Raw genomic sequence first — 20,571 nt, 5'->3', positions numbered from 1 at the left:
GGTTTAAAAATTGCTGAAAATCTGGGTATCATCATATAAATATTCCTAAGATTTTTTTTATATTAATACTTTGCTGGTAAAATTTTCTCATTCAGTTGTATATGCTTCAGTGATCATTGCCTTCCTCTCTTTATGATTTCTTATGGTATGCTTATTGCAGTAAATATCATGGAAAGTGATTAATTTTGTATCATGGGAAAACGATGAATTTTTCAGCTTCCCTCATAAAACTTTACAGAGGTTTTTTTATTTATTTGGTGGTGGGGGGTTTGTGTTTGGTTTTTTTTTGGTGTGGTTTTTTTTTCCTTCAAAGCAAGTGTCATAAATAACAGGCATAAACTGGCGTTCATGCAAGTTAAGGCTTTAATAGAGTGGCAGGAATCAAGCAATGTACAGGCCTGGGTGCGTGGGGAGACTCTGCTCTACCCTAATGCACACCCTTTGCCTTCAGTATTCTCTTTTTATACCCTATTCTATATACATATTCATTACTAATTCTAAGAAAAGATTGGGTTTTCCTTATCAGTTTTTTTAGGAATGTGAGATGTCTCTTCCACAGGTCTCCTTTTATCCGGTGGTCCCTCTGGTAGTCTTTGATGAAGTAAGGGGTCTCCCCTAAGTGTTGTCCCCATGAACTTCAAATTCCTTTTTGTTCTTCTGTTTGCTCATGCAGAAAGGTGGTGCAAGGAGGGATGCATTTCCATTCAAATCCCCCTTTCCTCCCTTTGCTTATGCAAAAGGCTGTCTCTTCCACATGCCTCCCTCCTTTGCCAATCTTTACTTATTACTCTTATCTTAAGCCTATTGCATACCTTTGATGGTGGTGCAAGCAGGAATGCAGTTTTATTCAGAATCCCGCTTCCTCCTTGTCTGTGACCTCTTGCCACGAATTGATCGGCTCAAACATATATTTCTCACACAAGTGTGTGATTTTCATCTGTGAACAGTTATATCACTCAAATATTTAAACATTTTTCATTGTCAGAATATTCAAAGTGGTAGAAATTGAGAGCAGGGAGAAATATTTTTTTAATGGACAAATTTAATTAGGTTGTCTTTTTAATTGTTTGGTTTTGTTTGGCTTTAAATACCTTTTCTTGCATCCAACTTTGACAAATACTTCATTATTTTCTGTGATTTTAATGCCACACTCTGACTAAGGACTAGAAGCTTTTCCCCTTAACTGAAGAAGCCAGAAGGTCGTGGCTTTATGCTTTCCAGCAGGGTGACATTTTGTCATCACTTTCTCTTGTGTTATTCTTCCATAGGGAAACAGGGGTATCATTTTTGAATCTGTTAGCTCCCGTGTGTAACAGATTTGCATTCCTTATACAAGTTTCAGGCATTGACACTCTGTCTGGGAATTAAACATCTGCTTATTTCAGTGAGGTACTTTGAAGTGCACAATACAAAAAGGCATGTAGAAGGCAATCAAAATTCATATAGCAAGAGAAGACACATTTTGAAATGGAAAGGGTGATTAAGCTAGTCACAATGCTTTGTTTAATTCTGTAAGGACCTTCAACACTTCAAGCAGCAGCTTGTTCAGAATTACTTTTATGATACTATATATATGCTGCCATTAATGAAGAGAAACCTTTTAATTTGACCTTCTCATTCTCTACTTTGGTAAGCGACTACGAATCCCTTTGTCAGGGCCAGCTGTGGTGAGTGGGATGCAGTTGTTTTTCTCTCTGTAGCCTAGACCCATGATCTGAAATAGCAGCTAGAATGTACACACATGGAAAAATACAATGTCAATGTACTGTAGGTGTCCTCTGACTAGGGATAAAGTGATTTTTCTTGAAAATGAAAGGGTTATGGAATTCCCATTGCAATTAAAAGAATGATTTGAATGCGGAAATGTGAAGACTTAGAGAGTAAAATGATACTTTGTTCTTCGAATCAAGCTGCATTGTGTATTCTCGTTGGGAGTTTGATTTTGCATCTGTTCTGGGAACAGAGCACCAATTTACTGAAATGGGAATTTGCCATGTGGAACAGCTGCAGAGAGAAGACCTTGATGTAGCAAAAAACTTTTGTCCCACTTTGTCAGATTTGAAGAGTTTTAGTAGATTATATGCTTAGATAGTTGTGCACTTGTGTGTACATGTTAGAGGACAAACATGCTATTGATTGTTAAAGGAAACAAGTATTTGATAGCAATTAATGCATAGTAGAGTTACCGCCTGGGCCTCTTCTGTGTCCTTGTGAACTATACTGTCAATATCAACAATTTCAATCGACAATTGAAGCGTATTTCAGAGTTGACAAATTCATCATGCTATTGTTCTATAGCAAAAGATGAGCACATGTCAAACGTTAGCAGCCAGTAATGACATTGGGCAGGTATAACATTTCTTTGCCTTGTTATGTTTGAACCTGAGATTGTGGAGAGTGGGACTGGCATGTACCTTTGGTAAACTGCAAGAGTGAAATGATGTTGTAGGAGACCACTGGGAGTACAGTGGATGAGTGGGTCTGAACAGCCCACTGTATGCATCTTCCATTCTTACCTACTTACAGAGGACACCTCCTAAAGTTGTGGGATTTGTTTTTTTATTTAGCTTAGTTGACATCTGGAGTAAAAAAAATAGCAATAGTAATAGTAAAAAAATAGGAATAGGAATAGTAACTTTCAAGTTCTGTAAGTCCATTTTTATCTGAAATTCTAAATTTTACTCACTGTCTCTTGGTGAAAGTTTGCCTGGGGATGTAAACTGAATTCTCCTCCGTGGTTAGGTAACAAACAAGATAACCGTGCACGTTGTTTGTGCTATTTTGAAGGTGTGACTTCAGTATTTATTTTTGTGAATGGCTTAACAGAAGCTTGTTTTAAAGATAGGGTAGGTCAACAGTAGAGGAACTTCTTATTTAGTTTCTCCATATGATGAATTTTTTTCCTTCTTGAGAATTTAAGACAAATGATGAGGCTGCTTTTATTTGTTATTTACCCAAAACAAATTAAGTACAGATTCAACTAGGCACATCCTTATCCAGCCTTTTAAAAAAAGAAGTTTAGGTTTTGCCTGTACAGTTTTATTTCTAAGACCCTATGTCAGGTCACTCTGATTTTGGGGGATTGAGTAGGTCTTTTTAGAGTGAATTCTTGTACCTTTTTTCTTTTTAATCTCTTAATTTTCTTCTGATCACTCACTTAGGACCAGAAAGCACTGGATGAATGAGTGGGTAAAAAATTTGAGGGGAGAAGAGGATTGCACTGTTAAATTTCTCAAGCTATTAAGAATGTTGTATACTACTTGGAAATATTAGTGTTGGTAGTAAGCTCTATTGTACTTTTTATAGATTTGGGTATGTCATATGAGGTGTTTGCTTATGTCCTTTGTTGCTGTCCTTCATGGAGCAAACAGTATAAAGCCTGCATATATTTTCTAACAACAGAAAGAACAGAGACAAGTTCTCAGTGAACAAAAGATCATTCCCAGTTATACAAAATCACAGCAGGTTGTATATTTGCATCCAAAGAGTCCTACTATGGTTATTGTCTCAGATTTTTCAGGTTTTATAGATTTTTAAGCATGGTTGTCTTGGTCATTTTTATGGATAAGACTTGCTATTTTTGCACTTAGAAGATTCAAAAATGGTACCATATTTGGTCATCTTTGGTTTAAATCTATCATGAGACCAGAAGAATTGAGTTACCTTTTAAAGAAAATCCAATTTGCATAAATGTTTTTGTACTGTCATGGTTTATCATGACTCTTTTGTGTAATAGTATCTGTAGTTCAGACATAGCCCTTGCTGTCAGAAAAAAAGCAGAAAAGGATCAAACAGATTGGTCTTTAGAACAGCTCTGAGCATGGCATATGCTATGTGTACTTAACCATAAGTTAAAAATCTAAAAATATAATTTCCCTGTTCTAGTTATGTGGCTTGTTATCCAGACTTTTACAGTCTGACCCAAATGTTTCAAAATACCAGCTACTCCATTTTCTGTGTTCACCTCACCTTATATTGAAGTGACACTTTTCTGCAGCACTTTCAACATGTAAATAAAGCCAACTCAAAAAATTATTCACTATTGAGTAAATAAAACATTTCATTGATGCCACAAATAATTGCAAGGTTAGTTTCATGAAAAATAATCCATTGCATTAAGCTTACAATGTAACATAAAGCTATATCCCCTATGAAGAAAGACTGACACCTGGAGCTGTTTAGTCTTGAGGAGAGGCTGAGAAGGGATCTTACTAAAGATCCCGTCTATAAATATCTGAAGGGTGGGTGTCAAGATGAAGGTGATAGTCACTTGTAAGTAGTGCCCAGTGATAGGACAAGGAACAAGTGCAAGCTAGAACACAGGAGGTTCTACCTTAACACAGGGAGATACTTCTTCATGATAAATGTGACAGAGCACTGGAGCAGGTTGCCCAGAAAAGGTTTTGGAGTCTCCTTGTCTGGAGACTTTTAAAATCCTCTTGGATGCATTTTTGTGAGGCCTGCCTTAGGTGATCATGCTTTGGTGAGGGGTTTTAACTTGATCTCTGAAGGGCCCTTACAATCCCTAACATTCTGTAATTCTGTGAAAACTGTGCTTAAAATTCAGGTTACTTTCCACGTCAAAGGCAATCAACAGACCTCCTCTTGTGAAAATTACTGACTTAGGAGCATAGCTGTAGCACATACCTAGATTATATTTGCATAATTGCAGACATCATTAGCTGGAAATGATGCCAGTTTTACTTTCATGTTTATTTTACAAAAACTGAGGTGAATTTGAAATGCCACATTTGATCTCTGGAGGTCCCTTCCAAATCCTAACATTCTGTGAAGTGTATTAAGCAACTATAGTTTAATATAGGTATCACTTGATGTTATATCACCTGCTTATTCAGCAGTACTCTCACAACTTGTGGTTGCTTTCAGTGATGTGGTTGTTACTGTCATTCTGACAAATGAAACAGCCTCCATGCCTAAAGCATTGTGACTGTGATACTTTAACAAATTCTGGCCTGTAGTAAGTCAGGAAGCAGAAATTCTGGCCCAGAAGTCTGTCACATGGACTGGGCATCCCAAGAGTAGAATCATCTTGCCTATATTGATGTACTCAAATCAAAGCTGGCAAAGAACAAATAAGTCAAACTTTTTTTTTTTTTTTTGGTAGGTAATATTCTTAACAAATCTGCAATTTTATTATTCTCTCCTGCTCTTTCTTCTTAATAGAAAACCTCAAGATTTTCTTGTCTACTTCTAGATATTTATATTCTTTCAGACAAAACCACATAAAAAACCCCAGCAACTTCTGTGTGTTCTCTTTCAAGCTCCTGCTATTTGAAATTGCAACAGCTTGCGTGGCTTGGCTATCATGTACTTGTTTTATCCTTCTAAATATTTTTAGATATGAACTGATCATTTTAGACATAAAATTGTTTTCTAAACCTCAAAATGAAATGAAACAGAGCCCAAGACACTTGCAGGACTTGGATTTGTTACCTGGGCCCGTAACTTCTTTGGTAAAACCCAGGCATGCATGATTTTTGCCGTTTAGTCTGAAATTTTCCGCAATCAACACATAGCATTTGAGCATTTTTAATTAGTTAACTGGAATCAAAACTGAATTATTTTGTCCAAATGCTTCACCTGCATAAATCCAGTACTTTATCACTTGTCTCTAGTCTTTGTAAGAATTCAATAAATAACAAATAGTTTTTAAGAACTGGGTCTTTTAGCGTCCTCTCCTGCTGAAGTAGTGCATGAACATATGTGATGCCTGATTATGTACAACTTCATTCAACAGCACCTGATTCATGCTTCCATAATTGAACATTCTGAAGATAGTCTCTTGAGAAAGCTTCTTGTCAAAGTACTTTAATTATTGATTAATTTTCACAGTCTCAACATTCCATTTTGCAGTGATTTTTATTTACAGATTTTCACTTCAATACCTTCTTCAATCTTCTGTAAATTCTGCAGTAGAAAATACTTACAGGCTGAAATACATATATGCAAATTGAAAAGTCTTTCAAAGTTCAATTACTTTCAAATATCTGCAAAAGTGAATGTTTTAATGCAGCAGGGTAACAGTCTGTATTCCAAAAGCCATGGCAGTCATTTCCATTGATGTGTTCTACAAAAGTTCACCCTGCAGCACATGCTTTAGCTTTTGAAGACTGCAATAAATTGCTGTTTATTACTGCTGCTGCTGTTGACAGAGTATTATTCCTTCAGACAGCTCTATGCAAATTACATCTGAACTGTAATTCAGAAAACATCTACTGTCCATTTATCCCTCTTAATTTTTCTGGAAAAATATTTGTGTTGGTCTTGTTATTTGGGGGAGGATAACTTGATTTCATGGTAAAAAGAAATACAGGATAAAAGGAATCTTTCCATTTAGTGACAGTTTTAAGATTCTATCTAGATGCTGTATTCATAGTAGTTCAGGTTTTATTTGGTTTCTGCTGAGCATTTTAACCAGGTCAGACTTTCTAATCTTTGAAAATGTAAGTTACTGAAGAATATAATTTCTTGGTTCCACGCCTGCCTTTTGAAGTTGTGAAAAATCCTGCTTCAGGTTATGAGGATGCACTTCCCTAGTCAGAGCAGTATGGTAAGAGGCATAATACTGTACATATAAAATGCCTACCCAGATCTTTAAATTGTAGACTAATTTAACTTAATGCACCTGTGATTGATTTAAGCAAATATCCTTAAAAACAAACCATCATTCATAGTCCATTTCATCTTGTTTGAAGTGCTTATTCAAATTGATATTCTTGAGGGTGAGGATGGAAAATAAATAAAGGAAAATTATGCAGCTATGCATCCAAACTTAATGTTGAAGCTTAAAAGAATGAGTATGTTTTAAACTTATATCAGAAGACTGAAAACCAGTGAAATTAATTTCTCTTTCTCAGAATACTAAAAGGCCAATGTAAATCTGGTTTCAGTTAGCATATTGTGGAAAACCATAGCTACATGCTTAGCATGTCCCCTGTGTACCTTTCTTTTTTTTTTTAAGACATACATTTGTAATCAATAGATAATATCTGTCAAATCAAACAGTGTTAATTCTTCCATTTATCTGTGCGTACACACACTTCTTAAATGTAAGAGAAGTATTATTTCTTAGAATGATCAGTGATGTGAGTGAAACAAAAATATTACTGGAAATTTATAACTAAGGAAGGTTCTCCTCCCCCTCACTCTGCCCTGGTGAGACCTCATCTTGAATACTGGGTTCAGTTTTGGGCTCCACAATTGAAGAGGGACAGGAATCTGCTTGAGGGGATCCAGTGGAGTGCTATGAAGAAGATTAGAGGACTGGAGGGCCTCACTCATGAGGAGAGGCTGAGGGAGCTGGGGCTTTTTAGTCTGGAGAAAAGAAGTCTTAGAGGAGATTTGATAAATGTTTATCAGTATCTGAAGGCTGCCAGGAGGAGGGGGACAGGCTCTGCTCACTGCTCCCTGGAATAGGACAAGGAGCAATGGGTGTAAGTTGCAGGAAAAGAGGTTCCACCTCAACATAAGGGGGAACTTCTTTACTGTAAGGGTCACAGAGCACTGGAAAAGGGTCCCCAGGGAAGTCGTGGAGTGTCCTTCTCTGGAGCCTTTCAAGTCCTGTCTGGATGTGTTCCTCTGTGATCTATGTTAGATAGTATTGTCCTGCTGTGGCAGGGGGGTTTGGACTCGATGATGTCTTTGGGTCCCTTCCAACCCCTGATATCCTGTGATCTCTTTCTGGAGGGCTGGAAGAGAGACAATTCAGCTCCCTTTGCACTTGGCAAGATCCTTAGGGTTAGTTGAAGACAATGTTGGCCTGTAATATTGAATTTCAGTAGTGAGAAGTGTAGTTGATAGCTCAGCAGCCAAGATAGTTTTTTCTTGCATCTGCTAATAATTCCTGCTTTTCTTGATTTGGTGTCTAAGTGAGAGATTAAGAAGCAATGCTGTGCTAGCATTTATTCTGATGTCTCACTAGCAATAATACTTAGATTTTACCTTAAATTTTTATCACCACCTTTTCTTGTGCTTACACCTTTCTGAAAATATCTCTTATCATTAGAGATTAGCAAGACATCTCAATTGTGTAGTACCTTTCCACTGATAGAAATTACTCAAGTGCAATTGGTGAAAGTGCAAACTTCCATGAAAAAAAGTTGATCTTTAGTGGAAGAGATGGTCTCTAAACTGTCTTCTGTTTCCTAATTCTAAAGGAAAATACAGATGTGTTACATACAGAAAGCTATTGCTCAGTACATGCTGTCTGAAACTAAGTACAAGATAAAGAGAGATATTCTGAAAGCTGAAAGAATACAATATGGTCAGGTTCTTCCCCTGCAAAGCATTGTTCCATCTATTTACAAGAACTCATGCTTTCCAAAACCTGCCAGTGAAAAATGATTGTGTAGGTTTTGTAGTACATGTGAAGTATTTGTAGAAAAGAAGCCCCCCAAAATATGGGTGCAAATATCAGTGGAATAGGTTGCATCTGTTTTAAAGCTAATGTATGCAAATATTCTACCATCAAACTTTGCTTTTAAATTAACTGGGAAATGAGTTAAGGTTTTCATTGTGGTTCTTGACTCCCTTAGGCAAGAAGAAATTTGTGAAGTGTGTAATGCAGACATCTGAAATCTCTCATTTAAATTCTCCTTGCCAGTGTCTTAAGTACGTTGAAAGCAATAGAATTTCCAATCTAATCCTATCTGCACACAGTCTCCCAGAAGATCTGCTGTAAAAAATCTTGCTAGGAGAAGAAATAAACTCTGGACAATTGAGTCATTTACACAGAAATGAATGCCAACTGTACCAAAATGTTAACTACCAAAATTTTAATCCACTGGAACTCTAGATCAACCTAAATGAGACCATGAAAGAAAAAAAGAAAGTCCTATTTCCTCTCTCTCGTTCTGTCAAGAAAACCCTTCCCACTCTCTCAAATGGGAAGAGAAGTGAGATAAAAATGTGTGGTTTCTGTACTGTTATGAAAACTGAAGTATGTAAAATTAGACAGGTAAATGAGCATAAATGCATTATGTAGAATAAATAAATATTCTGGTTCTTATCCTTATTACTGTAGTATTTAGGAGTGACTGGATTATTTGAATTGGAAACAAATTCCTTGAAGTTAGTCTGGTGCAGATAGAGTTGAACTCTTTAAGCAAGTTGACAATAGTATCTGATAAGAAGATGTATATAAAGTGAATTCAGAGATCTCATCAGAAGGTTTTAATGGAACATCTGATGAGTTGTTTTTTTTTCCTTATGAGCCAGTTTGTTAGATGGCAAGCTGCAGATTTTACAAGAAAACTGCTCTTGAGGGCTAATGTCAGAAGCCTAGAGCAATAACTTGTTCCTGCTTGAATAAGCATAAAGATTTGAGTTCATACTGCAGGCTGCTTAAGATAGTTATGATGTGTCAATGATCTCTTGATAATTGCATTATTAGAGTATAATTTGTCAGAAGAATTCAAAAGTCAGAGGTTATCTCTGGAATTACTTCTGAAGGGCAAGCGCCTACTGTAAATGATTATAGCTATATAAATTTAAGTAAGAATTATTGTTAGCCTTTTTTTTCCTGTCTACATTATTGTAGTGGGTGTCATGAGTGATTGTCGTAAGTAAACAACTGGGAAAGCATTTTTAGCTGACATAAAGTTTGTCACAAGAAAAGCGAGAGGGATGTATTATTGTTTAATCTGCAGAAGAGGAGGCTCAGGGAGGACCTCATTGCTGTCTACAACTACCTGAAGGGAGGTCGTAGCCAGGTGGGGGTTGGCCTCTTCTCCCAGGCAGCCAGCAATAGAACAAGGGGACAGAGTCTCAAATTGTGCAGGGGGAAGTCTAGGCTGGATGTTAGGAGGAACTTCTTCACAGAGAGAGTGATCGGCATTGGAATGGGCTGCCCAGGGAGGTGGTGGAGGCACCGTCCCTGGAGGTGTTCAAGCAAAGCCTGGATGAGGCACTTAGTGCCATGGTCTGGTTGAGTGGCTAGGGCTGGGTGCTAGGTTGGCCTGGCTGATCTTGGAGGCCTCTTCCAACCTGCTTGATTCTGTGAACTCTATTGCCTTTAAACATTGCTTGCTTTGACTCATCCAAAGTTGCAAGGTGTGGAAACAGTACATGCTTCATACCTTAAAAAGCAAACTAAAAAAACCAACTATATATGAATTTCTTCAAAATTTGTAAGAAGAACAAATTTTTGGTGAGCAGTATTGGAGACTTTTTAAATAGTCTTTCTTGCTTTTTACACCTCTTACAGCTCTTTCTTGTGTGTCAGTTAGGTTTATGATGTCATTTAGATGCACAGCTCTTATGGATAAAAAGTGGGATCTGAAGGGAGTATGGTTTTGGAGCATTTATGTAGGACTACTATTCCAGTAAATAAGAAGCAAATCCATTAATTCTTTTCCTTTAAATCTTGATATTATTCAAGCAAGGTCCATCTGCAGTAGCCATGTTAGAGAATAAATGCATTGAGATCATCTTTATTGAAAGAGTTTTCAACTACATATCTTTCAGATATCCTTTCTGGTATAGTTTAGGGCAGAATGTTGTCAATTGGATAATAAATGTATATATTTTAATAAATTTTAAATATATAATTTATTTCTGTTGCCTTGCTAGGCACACTCAGTGTATGAAGTTATTTAAAGGACTTTGTGTCTGGGGTAAACAGACACACTGTAAAACATACAGTATTGCAGAAATCAGTCTTCTTATGTGTGCTATTTAGTGTACTCTTATGGCCATTGAGTAAGGAAGATTTAGTTTGGGCTCTGGTGTGACTGTCTATATGATTTGTTTTGTTTTGTTTATACCTTACCATGTAATTAGCAGAATAATGTCTAAACTGTTTTGTTGTATTCTGAAACTCAAGATTCTTGTCACTTCTGGAAGTTAAATATTCAGAACTGATCTTACACATACTTATATTCTGGTCTGATTTCGGTGAGGGGTACTAGAGTTGAGTAAAATTGATGTTTTCATTGTGTTGTAGGTTAAGTAATGAGCTTACAGAAACTGATAACTATTACAACTACCTACACTTTTCTTTCCCTGCACTTCTCTGTCCTTCTTAGTCATGGTGTCCCAGGTTGAGACTATAGGGTTGAAAAATCTTCTGGGGACCAGAAGATTGTTATTCAATCCAATAATTCTGCTGTCTCTTTATAAACTCACAACAAGGTCAATTTGTTCTCCTTTCCTCCTCCTCCTGCCCTATATGTGTGGCAGGCACCACTTTATCAGGAAGAGCGGAAGAACATGGGGGGGAAAATTCAAGGGGTTTTCCAGGGATGAGGTAATTGCTTTGTAATGCCTATCTCTGTATTTCTCTCTAAATATAATTCTGTATTTTTCCTCCAATTTCATTTGAAAGTTTAATTTCTGTCACTATCTTTAAAAGCTACGACACATGGCAATCTCAGTATAAGTAACTTATGCATATTTGGTTACAGGCCTCCATCCATTCTTCCCTCTTCTCTTTGTTTTCTTAATTTTGCACCTAAAGAAGTAACTTGAAGAACAATAGCTAAGCTAATTAGGCTTAAGCGACCATCTGTCACCTTTTACTGCTTGAAAAATAGATATTTGGTATTAAAGTTTTCACATGTGAAATGAGAAAATTAGTAGTGGGGAACTTGTACTGATCTTATCCCAGAAATATTTTACTTTAAATTGCAGAAAATAAAAGCAAGCTCCAGAGGTTTGGCACAATTTTAGTTGTGCTACATATTTTGTTCTTTTTTTCAGGATGAAATAGTTTAGATTATTTTTAAAGATCTAGCCTTTTTCTCTGTTTCTCTGCGGGTTTCTCCTCACATGTTGCTTTTGGATTTATTGTTTTTTAAAGTTTTTCCTTCAGTTTGAAATCAGACCTGTGGGAAATTGAAAGGCAGAAGCTTGTTATTTTGTCCTCTTTCAAGTAAAAAAGAAAAACCCCAAGGCTTTTGGTTTCTTTGAATTTGTAAACCATAGAGGACCACGTTCCAGCACAGAGAAATACAGAGAAAAGAGGAAAAGAAACAAGAATGTAAAAAGAAACATCAACTGTTAGTTTATGGTATAAAATACATTACTGATTTGCCTAGATGTGTAGGTCTGTAGTAAGTACATTGAGAAAATGATACTGACTAGATAATCAAAACATGACTGTTGTTCTTGTTCTGAGATGTTCTCCTTCCCCCTCTACTCTGCCCTGATCAGGCCACATCTGGAATATTGTCTCCAGTTCTAGGCCTCTCAGCCCAAGAAGGGTGAGGAACTGCTTGAAAGAGTCCAGTGCAAAACCACTCTCTGCACAGATTATTCCAAATTTGATTACTATTTTCTGCTGATGCTAAATCTGAAAGCAAATTTATCCTGATCTCATCAGGTTGCTGATATATATTGCTTTCTGCATACCTGTGAGTCTCTATTTGTTAATATCCATTATTCTCCTGGCAAGGACCTGCAAATGCTGCAGTTCCCTCCCTGAAAGTGCAGAGCCTGCATGCTTTAGAAGGGCTGGAACTGGTGTGCAAATTTTCTGCAGTATTCAGCTGATTTCAGTAGTCCTTATCAAGGGGTTTTGACTCTGTGCTGGAACAGCAATAACACAGTAATAGGAGCAAAACTAAACTTGTCTAGCAAATCATAAACATTGAGCACCAAATAAATCACTGAATTTCTTTTTTAAGGAACCTGAAATTGCACCATTTTGATTCGCCTTTGCACTTTGAACAGCAACTTTGGCAACACTGATTAAATGCAAGGAAATAAAAAATGTATGAATATTTGCCATTTTTGGTAAATATGTTTATGAAAGGATACAAAGGACATAGAAATTCAAATTAAAATTACCAAAAGCAATGCATGAAAACTTCAGGACACCCAATATCAGTTTCTAGCTTTTGTGTCAAGAGTCTTTTGTGCTTGTAGTAAAATACAGTGAAACCATGAAGTTAGGTAAGCAATGTTAAAATTGCACTATTAAAATGTCTTTAGATGTGGATAATTGAAACAAATCAGGAAAAAGACTGAATTGCATTTTTATATTGGATATTGTAGTGAGTTCTGTAGTTTCGATTCTTTGGTTTGAATAGAAGCAATCTGAAGTCTAAACTGTGATATCAAAAATTTACATTGCTGTTAAAGATGTGATATCAAGAAAGAAGACTGTGTGTAAAATATAGTTTGCTTAAAACAAAGAGACACAACATTTTGCAAGATAATTTATAAGACAGACCGGACATTTTCTCCAAGCTGTGTGGGATTCTGTTTTATTTTTAATGAAGCATGATTTCTGTTAAAAGCCTTCATATTTCAGTACCGTAATAAGAATAATCATCATAGAATCAACCAGGTTGGAGGAGACCTCCACGATCACCCAGTCCAACCTAGCACCCAGCCCTAGCCAGTCAACTAGACCATGACACCAAGTGCCCCATCCAGTCTTTTCTTGAACACCTCCAGGGACAGTTACTCCACCACCTCCCTGGGGAGCCCATTCCAATGGGAAATCACTCTCTCTGTGAAGAACTTCCTCCTAACATCCAGCCTAGATTTCCCCTGGCACAACTTGAGACTCTGTCCCCTTGTTCTATTGCTGGTTACCTGGGAGAAGAGGCCAACCCCCACCTGGCTACAACTTCCCTTCAGGTAGTTGTAGACAGCAATGAGGTCCTCCCTGAGCCTCCTCTTCTCCAGGCTGCACACCCCCAGCTCCCTCAGCCTCTCCTCCTAGGGTTTGTGTTCCAGGCCCCTCACCAGCTTTGTTGCCCTTCTCTGGACATGTTCCAGCACCTCAACATCTCTCTTGAATTGAGTGGTCCAGAAATGGCCACGCTACTCAAGCTGTGGCCTGACCAGTGTTGAGTACAGAGGAAGAATAACATTCCTCCTACTGGCCACACTATTCCTGATCCAGGCCAGGATGCCATTGGCTCTCCTGGCCACCTGGGCTCCCTGCTGGCTCATGTTCAGCTACTATCCACCAGTACCCCCAGGTCCCTTTCTTCCTGGCTGCTCTCCAGCCACTCTGTCCCCAGCCTGTAGCGCTGCTTGGGGTTGTTGTGGCCAAAGTGTAGAACCCTGCACTTGGCCTTGTTAAATCTCATTTTGATGAAAGCTAAGTTTATATCCATGTGATAACATTATCAGCTTTGTTATTTTTGATTAAAACTGTCTGAAAATACTGTTTCTGACTTAAAGTTTAAATTCCAGGCTTGGCCTCATTATCTCTTCATGAAGCAATTGAATTCTCTGTGCCCTGTCTTTTTTTAGATTGTATACTTGCTAGTCCTTCCCCAGGAAGCATCCTGCATGGAGTACAGTACTTCAGTAATTGAATAAATCTCAATAGTATCATGGAAACCAAATATAGCTTTATAGGTTGGACTTGGTGATCCTGAGGGTCTTTTCCAACCTGGGTGTTTGTGTAATTCTGTGTGAAATTCTTTTAAAACCAAGCAGATAATTCCCTTACACAACTCAAGTACTACTGAACTGGAATGGCTGAAGCAATGGTAGCTTCTTTCCAGGTGAGCATCAGGAGGATGGAGTCATACTTGTCTCAGTGATGTCCAATGGTAGGACAATGAGTATAGGAGGTTCCACGTTAGCATAAGGAAAAACTTTTACTGTAAGGAAGACAGAACACTGGAACAGACTGCCCAGAGAGACATTGAAAACCTGCCTGCATGCTTTCCTGTGTGACCTATTTAGGTGATCTGGGGACTAGGACAAGATGATCTTTTGAGGTCCCTTGAAACCTGTAATATTCTGTGATTTTGTGATTCCACAAAGTGCTGCATATTTGTTTGGAAACAGTAGCACCTGGTTTTTCTGGTGGAGGTATAAGCTGTTTGCAATAGGGATTTTTTCCATCATTTTCCTATCCTTTATCTATTTATTTATTCACTTATTAAGCATCTTACAAAAGAAAAAAGGGATCCTTGCAGACAGCCCATTTTCATTTGGCCTTACTCCATGCAAAGATCTGTGATCCTTAAATTGCTTCTGAGACTTATTCACGTAACAGTAGGTTCTGGCTTTGTCTACCACTGTTTCAGAAGTCTGGAGAACAGTGCCTTTGATGATTGTCCTGGAGCATTGCTAGTGGACTGCCTTCTGGAGGAATTTTCAGGTTTCTGCCTAGATGTCTTACTGTGACTGAAGTTCTCAAGAGAGCTCATGAGCTAAAAATGAGGGTTTCTGTAATTTTGTTAAGGAATTGAGGGAGGTTCTCCTCCCCCTCTACTCTGCCTTGGTGAGACCTCATCTTGAATACTGGGTTCAGTATTCATGGGAGTTTTGGCTCCCATGTTTGAAAGGGACAGAGATCTGCTGGAAAGGGTCCAGTGGAGGGCTACAAGGAGGATTAGGGGACAGGAGGGCATGGCTGATGAGGAGAGGCTGAGGGACCTGGGGCTTTTTAGTCTGGAGAAAAGAAGTCTTAGAGGGGATTTGATAAATGTTGATAATTATCTGAGGGCTGCCAGGAGGAGGGGGACAGGCTCTGCTCACTTGCTCCCTGGGATAGGACAAGGAGCAATGGGTGTAAGTTGCAGCAGAAGAGGTTCTGCCTCAACACATGGGGAACTTCTTTACTGTAAGGGTCAAAGAGCACTGGCACAGGCTCCCCAGGGAAGTCGTGGAGTGTCCTTCTCTGGAGCCTTTCAAGTCCTGTCTGGATGTGTTCCTGTGTGATGTGTGTTAGATAGTATTGTCCTGCTGTGGCAGGGGGGTTTGGACTCGATGATGTCTTTGGGTCCCTTCCAACCCCTAACATCCTGTGATCCTGTGAATTACTAACAAAATCCCAAAACAGATTTTCACAGTCTCCACTCCCTCCAGTGTGAAAAGTTAATTGCAAACCTTTTCTTGCCAAATTCGTAAGAATAGGTGGTCAGTGTTACTACCAGTGAAGATTGTGACTGCTTGCTGGGGGGCATGGTTAGTGCAGCAGAGTGACTCTATGTTGATCATTTTTGAGGACTCTGGAGGAAAAGATAGAGAATGAGAATTTTTGTGCAGAGAACATGGAGAACTAAAAATAGAATGGGATGAATTGATAAGCCAGCAACAATTAAATAAGCCTAACTGCCTAAATATAGAATAGTTTGTATTCAAGCACTATCAAAGTATTTGTGAGCTCAGGAAAATTACGCACAAAGGAATGCTGTCCATAAAACTGTGGTGATATTCCCATGCTAAATTGCTTTTATGCCCGTGTGACTCGTGAACCAAAACACTGTGCCCTGTTTGGAACTTCATGTTACTGCATTGTCCAGGGTCTGTATAGTTTTTGTCTTATTAGAACAATGGTCCATTTGATTTGTAAATCATTCAGCATGTTGCAAGAGCTTTCAGCTACATGCACTAAATCAGTTCATATAACCAAGCAGCAGGAGAACACCACATTGCAGCTGGTCTGGCAGAGTATGTATCAATGAGCTATTGATCTAGTGTGGTAAGAAAAGCTTTGCTAAAATGGACTCTAAAAAAGATCATTACAACCATTTTATGGATGGTGGGGAAAAAAATAGTAGTACTAGAGAAGGGAAAGCTTTAGGATTTTCCTTTTCTCCTTTACTTTGACCATTTTGATCATTCTATTAGAGAAAGTGATATATGTCTCATTGTGCCTACCAGCGGAGCTAATAACTAAATACTTGAGAGGTTTTTTATTATTTATTATTTTACTGTTACTACATTTGGAGTGGAGTTGGGAGTTTAGACCTGTGTATTAGAGCTTTAAAATGAACCACTGTTCTGGAACCAGGAGTGACCAAATTTCTGTCAGAAAATACTCATTTCCTCAACCCAAGTGTTTATTTTTGTGCACCTCATGCTCCCCTAAAACAGCCAACCATGTTCTGCTCTACCACCAGAAACATGGAGGAGGGCTTATGGTTGTTTTCCCCTCATTCCTTCGTGAAAGTTTCTGGATTCATGTCGAGTTGATTCTGATTGGTTTTCAGAAGCAGGGCCATGATTAAGAGGGATGGCTGGAGGCATTTGTATTGTGCCGCTACAGGTGGAATTCTTGGACTGGTGCAAGGCAGCCTAGAGAGAAAAAACATTGGCCAAGAATGTTTTCATTAATCAAGGATGGAAGGTGGAGGTTTGAAGGCTATCAGGTACTGTTAATCTAATTTTTTAAATTCATGGAGCAAAGCTGGAGGTGAGGAGGTTCAGCCTCGACTTGAGGAGAAAGTTCTTCAGCATGAGAGTGGTGAGAGCCTGGCATGGGTTGCCCAGGGAGGTGGTTGAGGTCCCACGTCTGGAGGTGTTTAAGGCCAGGCTGTGGCCAGCCTGCTCTAGGGTAGGGTGTGCCTGCCCATGGCTGGAGGGTTGGAACTAGATGATCCTTGTAGTCCCTTCCAAACCTGACTGATGCTGTGATTCTGATTGGCATGTCCCACAGGGCAGGACACCCCGGTTCTTGGCTAAGTTTGGCTGGCCTTGTGGATTATGTTTATCGTTGACTTCCTTGCACAGCTGCTGTGACATCTACTGTCATGGGTTTTTTTTAAAGATAGCTGACAGAAATTAAACTCTCAAACAAAATTGGAGAAAAAAGTACAGAATTATGTTTAGGGAGAAATACAGAGAGGGACGTTATAAAGCAATTACCACATCCATGGCAAACCCCCTTGAATTTTTCCCATCCTAAAAAACCCTAAATCTACACTCCCCAATGCTCCAATCCTCCCCCCCCCAGTGCCTCTGCCATCCAAACAGGTCTCTGGAGGCCTACTGCTTACATGTTGTTCCCGATAGAGTGGGTCCTGCCACACACACAGGGCAGGAGGAGGAGGAAAGGAGAGTAAATTGGCCTTGTTGTGAGTTTATAACAAGGTAGCAGAATTATGGGGTTGAATAACAATCTTCTAGTCTCTAGAAGATATTTAACCCTATTGTCTCAACCTGGGACATCTACTCTTCCAGGTTTTACTGTATAGGTTTTATCAACAGAAACAGCATCTATATGTGACTTGTGATAGTTAAGATAAGAATGGCAGAAACCATAAATCCTTTATAAAATACCTTACAAGTTTATGTATTATTTCTGAGAAGAGTAAGCTAACAGGAGAATGTTCTCCTACCTAGGGAAAAAAAATGAAAAGCCTTGTTCTGAGATCTGCTCCTCTTCTCAAAGAAATGAATTGTTATAGTGTCTGACTAACTGCTGTCCACTCAAGTAATAAGGGCCATCTTGCTGCAAGAGAAGAGGAGGCAAATATCAGCTGCTGTCTGATAAAGGTAAATTAAAACATCAAGCGAAGTCACCATTGGCTGATATGAATGACTTTGATGTTAGATTTAACAGAGTCAGACTCACCGATTTCTGTGTTGCAGAACAATACAGCTACATTTTTCTTCATAATTTCTAAGACAGTTAAGTTATTTGACTCTGTATTATTTGTGAAGAATAGGTGGTGTTTCAGTTTACACAGCTTCTCAGCTACTCTAGAAAATGAATCTGAGTAAATAGAGCGATTGATTACTGATATTTTACTGTTACCATTTTTAGCGTAGGAGAAGTCAGTGATGAAAGTTCTCTGGGAAATTCAAGACAGGTCGACTCTTGTGATTAATCCTTTACAGATTGATGTAATATATAACATAGGGAACATGTGGGTTTGTCTGGGAAGGAAAAAAGAAAGAAAAGGACAGCACCCAATTGCTGATGGAAGAAATTTTCTAGTGGTGAATATATGAAGCCTTTCCTTTGGGTCATGCTTGTGTCAAATATTTTTCTAAGGTGAAACCCAAACTGAATAATGATTATAATGTGTGTAACATTTACCCCTGTGAGGTTTACTTGCTTTTAGTCAGAGTTCAAAGAATGGAGTCAGGATATATGAGACGTAGACGTTGTGCCTGCTGTCTTTTGTGGAAAAAATGCCTGAAGAAAAATCAAGAGAGGTTTTCAAAACCAATAAGGGAACACAGCTACATGGTGCCTTAGACATTTTGCGTAAGCAATTTTTTGGCTTTTCCTTGTAATGCAAAAATTAAACACGTACAGAGAGAAATAGATATTAAATGCTCTTAAATAGAAATTTAAACTTAAAATTATTAATTAAAACTGAGGTGTTTTTTCTGGGGGGGGGAGGGTTGGTTGTTTGGTGTTTTTTTTATATTAAAAAATTGAATTATACCAAATCCTTCAGAGTAGCTACAATGGCATATTCTGTTTTACCAGTGACAGAGCAGAAAGGAAAATATGTCCTCTCCTCTAGCTTTGATGTGCATCCAAGCAGTTACATATGGGTGCATCTTTATTATATTTTAATGCTTTATTATATTTAATGCTTCACCAAGAAGGTGAATGCTGTAGAGAAATGCATCAGTGTAAAAGAGAGAACATTTTTCATAGATGCAAGAGCTGTTTTCTACTTGGAGGAGTATATATAGTAACCTGTGATGTTGAACTGCCTGCATGTCTACTAGTTCTCTGCTTCTGTGTCTTATTCTGCTAGCCCAATTTTGCAAAATCATTTGCACCCCAGAGTTCCAAAGATTTTTCGTGTGCTTAAAGATTTGGAAGTAAAAGCTAAAACATACTGATCTCATGCTACACTTAAATAGGTCTATTCAGTGCCTCATCTACTTCATCCAATCCCTTTCTCTGCAAAGAATGCCTGACTCTGAGAACTCTCTTTGACCTAACTGTTGTGTTGCTTGAGAAGATTCGCCGTTTGGTCACATCTCTTTATGTTCTTTTATTCACTGAAAACGGAGCTCTCAGCAATGACCGTGACATCCCTGTGGTGTTATCTCCAGGAGTGTGGTTATAGCCCTTACTGTTTAAAAAAAATCGTGTTTTGGTATGTATTTTGAAAACTGTTGCAGTATTTTGTAAGCCATTTCTGATTAGAAGATTTCATTTATAAATGGATCTTAGCATGTTCATATTCCTCTCGTAATGTACATTTGTTTCATATTTATAATCCTGATTCAAAATTTGGAATTGAGTGGTTCTTTTCAAACCATTTTCCCCCCTCATTTTTTATCATTTTCAAAATGATTTTCAGTTAGTGATGTTACAGGTGGCATATAACCACGTATCCTGCTATAATTTTAGCAGTAATATAAAATTAAGTAGCTTGAAAACCTGAATTCGTGTCTAAAGCTAAAAGCATGCATGCAATTGGTTTGCTGTTGTTACTGCATTTGCAGTGTGGTGAGCATCTGACATCAGCCTCTACTTGGCACTATTTTTACTGACCATCTTAGGTGTTCAATGTGGATTAGCTTTTAAAAGCAAAATATTTTTTTCTGCTACTTTAGAAGATCAGAAATGATCAGAAATAGTTATTCTAAACTTTAAAAACAGCTGTCAAGTTGAAGACTCTTTTATGCCTGTATCTAACATAAAGCTATATGCAGCCTGGTGTCTATACAATGCTAATGATAGTTTCTAGAGCTGGAGGTAGTTAGAAGAAACTTTGTGCACCATATTTCCTCAGGACAGAACCAATTTCATGGCATATTACGTAGATGTGTATTCATATCTTCATCTGAATTTTGGTTTATTATCTGTAAAATCAAAACAATGTAGTGCCAGTGCTTTGATGATACCTCTGTTGGAATGAATCACTAAGCCATTGGGAG

At 38.2% G+C, this 20,571-nt stretch overlaps 1 protein-coding gene across 2 annotated transcripts in view; it reads left to right on the top strand.

Annotated features, from left to right (window-relative positions):
• Nucleotides 1-20,571, top strand: part of NRG3 (neuregulin 3) — a 393,773-nt gene that overhangs the window by 166,999 nt on the left and 206,203 nt on the right. The gene's annotated exons all lie outside the window — the stretch shown is intronic.

This window comes from Pogoniulus pusillus, chromosome 6, assembly GCF_015220805.1.
Source record: "Pogoniulus pusillus isolate bPogPus1 chromosome 6, bPogPus1.pri, whole genome shotgun sequence".
In the NCBI taxonomy this organism is placed as follows: Eukaryota; Metazoa; Chordata; class Aves; order Piciformes; family Lybiidae; genus Pogoniulus; species Pogoniulus pusillus.
Note: the sequence above shows the minus strand (reverse complement) of the source record. Positions and strands in the feature narration are given on the sequence as shown.